The sequence below is a fragment of the Spinacia oleracea genome, chromosome 5, assembly GCF_020520425.1.
Source record: "Spinacia oleracea cultivar Varoflay chromosome 5, BTI_SOV_V1, whole genome shotgun sequence".
Lineage (NCBI taxonomy): Eukaryota > Viridiplantae > Streptophyta > Magnoliopsida > Caryophyllales > Amaranthaceae > Spinacia > Spinacia oleracea.
This window is the reverse complement of record NC_079491.1, coordinates 60,137,076-60,150,375: the sequence shown is the minus strand read 5'-3', so window position 1 is coordinate 60,150,375 and position 13,300 is coordinate 60,137,076.

Below are 13,300 nucleotides of genomic sequence, written 5' to 3'. Positions count from 1 at the left end.
TATACTTGCATTTTTATAAACTCTAACTATTTTATTTAGTCTAGACTATAACGTTTTCATTTAGTTAACGGATTTTTTTAGGTATTTGGTTTGGGTCGTTATGGTTCCAAATTGTAATGAGGCCAATAACTATTATTTATTGTTTTAAAGTTAGTTAATTCCGCTGTGTAATTCTGGTTCTAGCCTTAACCGTTATCACGGTGGCGGTAATACTTTAGTAATTCCTTCATTTTAATTTGGAAAATGGTTTTACAAAAGCAAGGAATTATTATGGTGTTACAAAGGAGGAGCTTAGTAGTTTGCTGGTTTTCGCCTTTCCGGTGGAATGCTCGAGTGCTCCCAAAAACAACAACAAGTCACCAACAATGACAAAACCCTAGGAAATTAAGATGGAAACTTTCCAGCATGGGTGGGCTAACTGGCTAACAGGCTAAGTAGTAAATAATGGCCTAATGGGCTTCCTAAGAAGTTAGTAAATTGATTGGGCTAGGCCGGCTAGCAACGTGGTAGACTGGTAGTAGCAGTGTAGCTAGGGGTGATCATTACCGGGTACCCGGCTAAACGGGTACCCAAAAATGCGGGTACCCGGACTTCCGGTAGTCATTTTGTTGGCCCATGACCCGACCTGTAATAACCGGGTACCCGGTTATTCCAGGTCGGGTCACAGGGTGCCCGCTTTTTTTTAAATAAATAAATCATACTTCTGTAAATAATCCTGTAGAATAATTTAAGACTTTTAGCCATTGTTTCACAAAGCAATAGCTGCCACTATGCAGAAATATACTTAAAAACAAAAATTCAAAATTTAAAAACTAAAATCTAGAATATTTAGAAACTAAAATACAAAGCTAAGTGCACACAGGCACACAACACAACTAAATCCAGAATGCTTACTGCCAAACCAGAAGGCAAAGTGCATTGCACACAACACACCTAAAGGAGTAAAGGGAGAGGGGAATAATTAATAAGTTTACAAACATCCAAAAACTAGATAATAAGTTTACAGTCATCTGAATATAAGTTTACAAAAAGACACGAAGTCATTGAATCAACAAAACTCATTCAAGTATGTCGTCCATTGTGAAATCTGTGATATCCGAAGGTTCTTCAATCGTTTTGTCAATTATAATAGTTGGTTGCTCCGACACCAATTCTTGCAGACCTATAAATCAAAATAAGAATAAATTATAAGTATTATTCACATAAAATCATATAACCAAATCTGGAAATATAGGAAATAAACAACAAGGTTGAAAGAGTAACCTTCTTCCATTTTCTCCAACTCTAGCAAACTCTCCTCAATAGTAATACAAGTATGAGAGGTATGAAGGAAATAATGCCCTTGGTCCAAGTATGCATTCAATGCTAAGTCTAATAAATGCGGTTCAGTATTAATTAAACAAGTTAATAAATTCAGTGAGATCAAGTGAGCTGAATGCCTAGCTAGAGGCCGCTTCAGTTCAAGTGGAATTAATGATATTAATCCACAGCTTACTCTTGACTGAACCCGTAGGGTCACACAAATAGTACGTGAACAGATCAAGTATTTAAGTGGATATATTATTCATTAAATACTCCATTTATGAACATTCGAAAACGACGGATCTCGGTTCCAGTGGGAGCTGAAATCGTCAAAAGGCAAAATATAGAATGCTCCGGAAATGATGATATTGCCGGAAACGGAAATATGGATCATGACGGAAATATAAATATTTTCCAAGTCGTAGATGTTGCCGGAAACGGAAACATGGTTCGTATCGGAAAATATTATCGGAAATGGAAATATTGCCGGAATCGGAAATATTGTCGGAAACGGAAATGTTACCGGAATCGGAAATGTTGTCGGAAAAGGAAATAAATTCCGGAATCGGAAATATTAACGGAAACAAAAATATTTGTTCGAATCAGAAATAAATTTCGAAATCGGAAATATTAAACGGAAACGTAAATATTTGTTCGAATCGGAAATAAAATCCGGAATCGAAAAACGAATCGGATGCACGACGTGCAAACGCTCGACGAACGAGCTTGCGAGACGCAAGGCCCAGCGCAAGCGCCAGGCCCAGCGCCAAGCAAGCCCGCGCGGAGCAGCAAGGCTTGGGCCGAGCAAGGCAACAACGCCCATCGCATGGGCCGCGTGATGCTGGACGCCAAGCGCGCATGGGCCGAGCAAGGCAGCAGCGCCCAACCGTGGGCCGCGTGCTGATTGCTGGACGCCAAGCACAGAAGCAACGTGGGCTTAAGGCCACACGGTGCAAGGCCTTGGCCGGCATGTTGCTTGCGAGCTAAGTAAACTCGTGTTTTCCTAAATCTACTAAAATTAGATGGTTAGGGTAAATCTGAAATACTTAGTGTTTGATTGTCCCTAAAATTCTAATGTTATTAATTAACTAGAATCCTAATGGATTTAGTTAATCGATTCCTAGTAGGATTGAAACTCCTTAATTTCCACCCTATAAATATGTGGTTCATGATCACAATTTATAATGCAATTCAATATACTATTCTATCACATTAAATTCAAGAGAGAATTTAATACTTGCTTATCACTATTGTGAATTTCTCGAGTGCACATAAAACCTTAGAGAATATTTTAGTTGGTTGAATATAAGGCGGATCCGAACGTGTTGTGGACTATCTACGGAGGGGCGACATTTGGAATCCTATACTTGTTCTTGTTCGGTTCGGGAGAAGCTAGGGAAGGCACGCATCACATTGTATGTATACTGATTATGCTAATTGACTATGTAGGAATTAATTTGGATTCCTGTCTTTATGGTTTTTTTCGTATGAATTATATTGTTTATATTATTCATAACCTTACAGTGGTATCACGAGCCTCTAATTAATTCCATAATCAATTATAGTTAACATGGATTAAATTTTATAAATTTGCAATTAATTAAAGGGGTGATTAATTTCGTGTATGTAATTAATTGCAAATTCGTGAGATTATTTGATTAATATGTTCGCAGGATTTTTCGGTAGTTTTGTCAATAATGGTCGAAATCTTATGTTTTTATAGTGAATTTCGCATGTAAACGACGTTTTAAAATTTAGATAAAAATCAAAGATTTGATGCCGATCCCAGAATTCCCAAATTCGAATCCTAACTATGACGTTTCGGAGGTTTTAGTTTTTCGAACGCAAAATTTGTAATTTTTATGATGTTAAATTAAATATTTGCGAATCCTGTATGTAAATCTTGAATCTATGATTAACCTACTGTATATGTTTAACAATTTTAAGGCCTAATCTTGTTCATTATACAACCTAATTTGTAATTGTAATTAATTCGTTGAATTTCAAATAATTTAGAATTTGTTTTGAATTTCATAATTAATTGATAATTTAATTAGGATCCTATGATTAAAAACCACCATAAAATTTGTTAAAATTGTAAAGTTTAAAAATTCTATGACCTAGATTTGAATCCCAAAAATACATGTAATCGGAAATTAATTTGAATAATAAACTTTCGATTTTTTCGCCTAAATTTAGTGAAATGAATATGGATTATTAATTTGTCGTTAAATTTAAAATATAAAAGTTATTAATTTTTATAAAACGATCACAAATCTTGCACGCACAAAGCAATGGAACCTAAGTGTTACCCTTAAGGGGTGTTGCATAGTGCGGGCATGCGACGACGAGCAAGGGAGCTCATCACCCATGCAGTACGAGAAAATGAGCAAGCACGAGCATGCGCGGCAGGCACGGGCCTGTGCGGTGTGTGTTGTGCGGGTGATCGAGCAAGGCGACGATGCATCGTAGCGCAAGGCAAGAGGCGATGCAGCGGCACAACGAGCAAGGGAGCTCGCGTACCGCTATGCCAGGCCCCCTGCCCAGCGCGCAGCAGCAAGCACGGCAAAGGGCTGGTGCGTTGCTGTGGTGCATCACTCGGCCAGCAACAATGCAGGCCCTAGGCGCTGCCTTGTGCACGCGGCCCTTGGGCGATGCGGAGTGGCTGCTTGGGCGAGGTGTGGGCTTCGGCCTACGGCCTTGCCTTGGCACGTTTGGGCCGTTTTGTTTATGTTTCGATTTAAAGCGATTTTAATTAAATTTAATTTCGTAATTTAATTTTTTCTCGGAATTTAATTTTGATTAATTAATTATTATAAATTATTTTATACTAATTATTTTACGAAAATTAAAACCTTGATAAAATTTAATTAATTAATTTCAATCAACTGAAAATAAAATTAAGGGATTTAAATATTAAATTTATATGAGCTTTAAATTTTAATTAAATTTGAAAGTTTCCGGTTGGACTAGGAAATACAATTTTATGTTTAAAATTTGTAAACCATGTAAATTTCTTGGTTTAAGTGGGAGCTTTTAGTCATTAAACTCTTGATTAGGTCTACATTCCTTTAATTAAAACAACTCGATTAGAACTAATGAGGTTGAATAATTTGTGGATTGTTGAAAACTTTGATTAGTTGCTGCAAATGTTTATGTGATGCATGATTTTTCTACTAACTTGCAATGTGAGCCTGTTATTGATAAATGAATGGGTGAATGGCATATTATAAATGTATTGTTTTGCAGGTTATGAAAAGTGACTAGTATGGCCCAAATAGGATAGAAAATATGGTCTGCGTACCATTAATTTGAATGTAAAATTGGTCTAATGCACCAAAGTTTTTATTTAAATATGGTCTGCGTACCATCAAATAGTTTTAATTAGTTTTAATTATAGCATATCCTATTTGAAGAAAATGGCGCCTCCCATGGTGAAATTCAAGACGGAGTTTCCAATCCATTTTCAAAGACGGAGTTTGAAGTTATAGCTTCAAGATGAAGTCGGGCCATACTAGATCACATTTAAATCTTATGCATGCTTTAAGTTATTTGTTGCTTAATTTTTTTTTAATTATGCATGAGATTATGGCTTGATTTTGTTGCATGATTAAGGATTTTTAGTTCACTTAAAATCTAACCAACATAGTAAGAGCCTTAAGGTCCAAACTTTAAAAATTGAGTTAAAAGGTGCCATGCCAAAATAACACTTACTTGGATAACCTTTACATCAATCTAATTAATAGTTTTCCGCCATAGCGAGGTGTTACTTGTTGATCCTAAAGGGGTAAGGTACACAAATAATTGTGAGTACATGTTAGTTTTGGTGAAACTCAACGATATAAGTAAGGAGTCATTTTATGTCGTGGCAAACGGGATAGGTTTACCAAATAAGTTCTTAGGCGTACCTATCAACCAAGAGTAGTTTCTAGACTATTAACAAAGGATTTTCTTACCTAAAATATTTTAGAATTGAGTCAAAATACATAATGTGTTACATCTTCAATGATTTAAGGATCTTGGATTCATTTTATTCACACCCGCCGGAACAATAAATTCGAATAAAATGCTAATGGCTTGTTTAAATTGCATGATTGCTTTAATTTTCAAGTTATTACTCATGATAAATGTTTAGACTTGACATTCTTCAATATATGTTTTAATTATTGTTTATAATTAAATATCTTGCACTGCAGTAAATCCTTTTAGAAAGGTAAGAAGAAATTTCCTCGATTGGTAGTGAATCCAAGAACGATTCACGGAAATGAGAGAAAGTGAGCAATTTAAAATGTACGTTTCTTTTAGCGACTTTTATGGTTGTTTTCGAGTATTAAAGTCGGATGAAAACCGATTGGTGCTTGTGAATTCAAAATACAATGTAGTTTTGAGATCATAAAGCATTGAATTTAAACGCTCAACTTTGCCAATGGTTAACAACCTAATATCTTTGTCCATTTAATTCTCGAATGAGTCTAGTCCCTAGAAATTCAAATAGATCGATGCTTAGAGAACTTTAGAAGCTTCTGGTAAGATCATCTAGATGAAGCAAAATATTCAACATAAATTAAATGGTAAGACCTTGTTGGAGTGACATTGGACATGTCTAACAAAGTATAAAAGTCAACACTAAAGAATTCAATTCTTAAGACTATAAGAACGGGAACAAGAAATAGGAAAACAAGGAACAAATTAAAGGAACTTACAATTCCGTTTCTACCTATAAGTTTATGTTTAAAGAAAAGTATACCTAGCAATTAAACTTCCTTGGTATCATATACCGCTTGAGGTCTTACTTCGGTAATAACTCAAACAATGGAAGCTATGCTATACTAATGACCTTCATGTGGGAAATGAAGCATGGCATTGCTACATTAGCTGTAGGGTCATCTAGTTTGTTTTAAGTCCTTTCAAGGCTGGAACTTAATGGATTTTTTGTTCCATAATTAGCATACCTAAATTTCTGTTTTCAAACACATAAAGACTCACACTCAAGAAAACAAAAACAATGTTTGTTTATTTGAATGAAATGGTCATTTATGGGATGAGTCATGTATGCTTGATTAAAACAAACAACTCTAAGAACTTTACTAGGTTCAAATCAATCTCTTGATTTGAGTTCCACTAATCTTTGGCATTGTTACTTAGACCATGTCAACAAGTTAACGTTCTAAAGCTCTGTTTTGATGGACTTTTGAAAGTTGATTGATTTCTAGATCATTCAAGACAAGCTAGTCTTACTTGTTTAAAGTAACAAAAGATATGAACTATTGTTAGAACACCTAGACAATAGAGTTCAAAGCTAAAGAAAGATTTTATGACTTTATTATTTCACCTAGATTTGAGTGAATATTGGTTTATTTACTCAATGTGATATAAATTTGAATCTGTTTGGCTAGTTCAAAGATTCAGAAGTATAAAATCCACTTGGCAATAAATCATAAAGATCTAGGTTAGATCATGTCGATGATTACTTAAATCAAGAATGATCATCAATGATTGTGTGTTGAAATTTCACGATCGAGCTCCATAAGATATGGTATATGTAAATTGGAATGATCGAAGTCAATTGGTACTTGATTCGATCAATGATGAATCATAAAGAATTTTCCTATAATTTCTAAAACAAAATGCTCAACTACCACCAAACTAAACCAAATTCGTCAAAGCTATTGAAGAGTAATTTCAAAATATCTTTTCAAATAAATATATCTAAGGATTTGCTAAACTTAGTGGGAGCTTAGTGTTTGTTATTCGACAAACTAAGGCCCAAGCATAGATATATGTTTCATTGTGATCTATTCAAATGAGACACAAGGGTATTGTTTCTACCACGAATTTTTGAGAACATAATGTTTGTTGGCTCGAAATAATGTCCTTTTGGAGATTCGTTTCCAAAATGACAAGTGGGAGAAAATAGACCTCGAAAGTCTTCGAGGCGAACAACAAACATAAACGGACATTCCAGAGGCTTTTCGAAGTTCTTTAGAAAATCTGAACCCTTATTCTTTAAGGACTTTAGAAGTGGCTTTAAAGAATAGACATCTCTTATAAGACTTTACAAGTGCTTCAAGGAGAACAGAATATTCAAAGGACTTTAAAGTGGCTATTGATATTCTATTGTTTTATGTTCTAAACCCATGTAGGCATGAGTTCAGATCACTGAAGCCATGAGATTCTTCTATTAGAGAGTGAAGAATCTTACAACTTGTAGTCAAACTATCATCAAGAATGGTAATGAGTTTGTGACTTATAAGAAAGCTATGACGAAATATAGATTCCCTAAAATGGTTAGAGGCCATACATAGACTTAATGTTTAATTGGTTAACGGTCATAAAACATACTTAGTGTTTTGATGACAAAATTGAAATTTTGTTGATTTGCAAGAATAGTTTCACACTTATTGGTTGCAAATTAGTTTTAATAATAAAAATAATCAAACATGGAATTGTGTCTTCACACACAAAGCTAGATTAGTTGCTAAAGGTTACAAGAAAATTCACGGTGTGGATTGTGTTGAAACCTCATGCAAAATCGTAATGCTCAAGTCTATAAATCAAGCAATGATTGCATATTGGTACATATGGCAATTGGATGACAAAACGTATTCCTCATCAAATGTTGGAAGAAATTATATACATGGAACTGTATTTTAGTGAAGCTAATAAGTATTTTAGTTTCAAAAAATGTACATGATTCTTATAGATATATAAGAAGTTTAGTGGGAGTACGTAAAAACTTAATTGGTCCTATGTGTATCACACACATATCTCTCTATTGTGAAATAACATTCAAATGCTAATGACTTAGATTTGAAATTCTTCATCAATGATGGACCAAGGCAAAACTTAGTACATACTGGGTATTAAGATCTATACTCAAAAGATCTTATAATATTGTTTTGTATTAAGTAATGGCATTTACTAAATCAAACACGAAAGACTCCATTGGAGACATTCGACCCCTATGAATAAATCTAAGTAATGAGTGTTTGAACTATTTATAAGTAGTTACTAAGTTAAACATCAAAGAATCTAGACGAGATTCTTCACCTATATTATACATTAAAGAATTTAGCTGCATTCAGTATCTATTGAAACTGAATGAGCTAAAGTCACATGAATATAATTCAATTGGGAATTATTCTGCAAAATAATTTATCATGTATGATATAATATGAGGATCGCCAAAAATGTATCGTATGGCTTTAGGCATAACGAACATGTACCGATCTCTATTGATCTAAGTAAAGATCAGCTAGATTGAGATCAAGAAAATCCTATGGTACTTGAAAAGGTACATAGGAATTGTTCTTGATTCAAGGAAATGAAGATATGCTAATATTGATGCTACACCCATAAACACTGGCAAAGGATCAAGCAAGATCCCTTTGGAGTTAACCATTGGCAAGGACGAGCTACAACGCATCGTGTTTTGAAATGACAACATGGATTGAAGACCATGAGTTGTTGCGTGGGAAATTAAATATTAATTTCTATGTTCTAAGATATAGTTGGAAAGTCTTCCGCACATCTGTGAACTGCTTGGATAAGTAAATTCAAACAAAGCATCACTAGCAACCTAAACAGTTGAAGTAAAAGTAATTATTGCCTAAGAAGCAATGAAACAATGTTGTTTATGTTAAAGAGTTCTTCACTGAACTTGGGTAGATCACATGTCTGTTGACTTGATGGTTCTTCATTGCAAAATGTGTAGAACCTCTATTTCAGTTAGAAAGACTAGATCACATAATAAACATACTCAAAAGATCTTATCATCCTATCTCGAAATCCATTCGATGAAAAGGATATTAAGATTGGCAAAGCATGATAACTAAACCTATGCAACAAGTGAGAAATAACAATCAAATTGTGGCACTAGAAATCAAGCATAGCTTTGAATTCCATTAATTGTTTTAAAGATGGGTTAGGGGGCCCATGGTTTTAAAACATCGGGGTTGAACATTTATCATACATGAAATGTATTTTTCATATTCCATTTAATCTTAGTATTAAATGATGAGTCCTTTCAATTTGACAATATATTCAAGAAAGACTGTCAGGACCAGTCCTGTGACTAAGAAATGTCTATCAAGTGAACTTGAATGTCAAAAGTTGAAAATGGTCCCTGGTCGGAAGTTTTCTATAAAGGTGGACGCATAGAAAACTCTAGACGACTAGAATGCAAGATGACTAGTAGTTCTGTTTCTTGAACTATGTGGACATGGTAATGTCGCAATCATTTGCATAGATACTTACTTGAGAAGATTAGTATCGGACATACCTATGAAACTTTACTGTAAGAGATGAAAATCTGTCATAAGTAAATTTCATTACATTATTAGACACTAATCCTCAATACCTAAGTGATTTGAGCTTACTTGTTTGAGAACTTGTTACTTTGACGTTGTCAAGCGTCACACCGTAAAAGGAGACTATAATGGCAACGCTCAGGTAATCACCTATCAAACGAAGTCTAAACTCAAGATCACAAGATTGGGATTGTCCTCCCATAAATCGGGATGAGATGCTGAAAGTTGTACAAGGCCACTCGGAGAGCTAGAAACTGAGAGATGCATGGCCGTTCTCAGATGAATCATAGGCTATGATTATCTGTTTATTTGATCAGTTGAACTCTGAAACCGAGAAATACCTCTGGACATAATAAGGATGACTACTCTTACCTTATGTTCATGAGCAAGCATCAAGCGACAAAGGAATTAGGCAATGCACACTTGTCCCTAAGGACAAGTGGGAGACTGAAGGAAATAATGCCCTTGGTCCAAGTATGCATTCAATGCTAAGTCTAATAAATGCGGTTCAGTATTAATTATACAAGTTAATAAATTCAGTGAGATCAAGTGAGATGAATGCCTAGCTAGAGGCCGCTTCAGTTTAAGTGGAATTAATAATATTAATCCACAACTTACTCTTGACTAAACCCGTAGGGTCACACAAATAGTACGTGAACGGATTAAATATTTAAGTGGATATATTATTCATTAAATACTCAATTTGTGAACATTCAGAAACGATGGATCTCGATTCCAGTGGGAGCTGAAATCATCAAAAGGAAAATATAGAATGCTCCGGAAATGAGATATTGCCGGAAACGGAAATATGGATCATGACGGAAATATAAATATCATCCAAGTCGTAGATGTTGCCGGAAACGGAAAAATGCATGGTTCGTATCGAAAAATATTATCGGAAATGGAAATATTGTCGGAATCGGAAATATTGCCGGAAACGGAAATATTACCGGAATCGGAAATATTGTCGGAATAGGAAATAAATTCCGGAATCGGAAATATTAACGGAAAAGTAAATATTTGTTCGAAATGGAAATAAATTCCGGAATCGGAAATATTAAACGGAAACGTAAATATTTGTTCAAATAGGAAACAAATTCCGGAATCGGAAAACGAATCGGAAGCGCGACGTGCGAACGCTCGACGAACGAGCTTGCGAGACGCAAGGCCCAGTGCCAAGCAAGCCCGCGCGGATCAGCAAGGCTTGGGCCTAGCAAGGCAGCAACGCCCATCGCATGGGCCGCGTGCTGCTGGACGCCAAGCGCGCATGGGCCGAGCAAGGCAGGAGCGCCCAGTCGTGGGCCGCGTGCTAATTGTTGGACGCCATACACAGCAGCAACGTGGGCTTAAGGCCACATGGTGCAAGGCCTTGGCCGACCGGTTGGTTGCGAGCCAAGTAAACTCGTGTTTTCCCAAATCTACTAAAATTAGATGTTTAGGGTAAATCTGAAAATACTTAGTGTTTCATTGTGCCTAGAATTCTAATGTTATTAATTAACTAGAATCCTAATGGGTTTAGTTAATCGATTCCTAGTAGGATTGAAACTCCTTTATTTCCACCCTATAAATACGTAGTTCATGATCACAATTTATAATGCAATTAAATATACTATTCTAACACATTAAATTTAAGAGAGAACTTAATACTTGCTTATCACTATTGTGAGTTTCCCGAGTGCACATAAAACGTTAGAGAATATTCTAGTTGGTTGAATCTAAGGCGGATCCAAACGTGCTGTGGACTATCTACGGAGGGGCGACATTTGGAGTCTTATACTTGTTCTTCTTCGGTTCGGGAGCAGCTAGGGAAGGCACGCATCACATTTTATGTATACTAATTATGCTAATTGACTATGTGGCAATTAATTTGGATTCCTGTCTTTATAGTTTTTCCACATGAATTATATTGTTTATATTATTCATAACCCTACAATTTACGCGTCCAATCTTTCCCGCAAATAAGAGCTTCCACCATTTTAGAACTCAAAGAGGTGCGGAAGTCATCCAAAACACGTCCCCCCCCCCCCCCCACGTGTTAAAAGCGGACTCCGAAGCATCAGTTGAAACCGGCATAGCAATAACATCACGTGCTATTGTCATAAGAATTGGGTAGGTTTTCCCTTGTGCAGCCCACCAAGCCAAGATATCAAAATCAGCAGTATTAGGTTCCAAATTATCCCCTAAATACTTCTCTAACTCGGTTTTTGTTTGGGTAGTTTCCAAATCCCCACTCTCCCTAATGAAGTCACTTCTCAACCGAGAAGATTTATCATTTTTGCTACAACTTATCACACCCTCATCATGAATTGTCGTGGTAGAAACCAAAGAAGAAGACACAACTTTGTTTGCATAACAATGAAATAATGCATTCAAAGTATCTCTAATTCGTCTACACTAGGTAATGCAACTGCCAACATCATAAGAACGACGAACAACATACTCACAATATACCAACTTATTCCTCGGATCAAGAATCAAGGCAATGAATATCAAAACGTTAATCTTGCCAACATTTGACGAATACTTGTCAAATTCCAGCTTTATTTTTTCTACCATTCTCCTAATCTTTTCATTTGGGTCACTACGATAGTCAGATATTGTAAATCCTATTTCATAAATATCTTCCACAAAAATATTACCCGTCACATAACGGGAGCCAGACAACTTCAATGTAGCCTTATAAAAAATCGCAAGAAAAGGCAAGAAGCCTTCAACAATGTCGAAATCCAAATCATCCGGAGCACCTACCCCCAAAGGTTTCTTCAAAAGCTCTCTTACATAAGGAGTGGACTTAGTTTTCATATTTTTAAATGCTTTCTTAAACACCAAACCACTCCTAACTCCTAAGCATTAAGTAAGTGGAATTCAACCTTGTGTCAACATCTAAGCACACAAGAGCTTTAGAAGCTATATTCTCCTCTTCACACAAGCCTTAAACTTTTGAATCCTAGAAGGAGAAGACCTCACATATTTCACAGCAGCTCTAACTTTTTGTACAGAAACAACGACATCAGCCAAACTGTCTTTAACTACTAAATTAAGAATGTGTGCAGCACATCTCAAATGCAAAAATTCAGGATTCAACACACACCTGTTAGGTTATGATTCATATGACAAAACATAAATCATGCGGAAAAACCATAAAGCCAGGAAAGCATATTATTTACACATAATCATTTAGCATAGTTTAGATGCATACACTTTGTTGCGTGCCCTCCCTAGCTGCGCCCGAACCGAACAAGAACAAGTCTTTAGGACTCCAAGTGTCGTCCCTCCGTAGATAGTCCACAGCACGTCCGGATCCGCCTTAAGCTTGACCAACTAGAATCGCCCTTAAGGTTGCTTAGGAATTTCGGCTATTAGGTGCAAGTGTATGGCTGATTTTTCTTCAAAATCTTACCTTTAGAATACTTCATGTTGTATCTATAAATTATGACCCTAGGCACCTATTTATAGAGGTATGGAAAAGGAACTGGAATCCTACTAGGATACGAATTAATTAAACTAGAATCCTAGTAGAACTCTTATTTAATTAATTTATCCTTTTTGGATTAGGAATTTAATCATATATCGAATCCTGATAGCTTTAGGATTCGTATATGAACACAAACACACACACGCACGCACAGCAGCCCAAGAGGGGCGCCATGCGCGCGCGCAGCCTGCGAGCACTCGCAGCCCATTGCCAC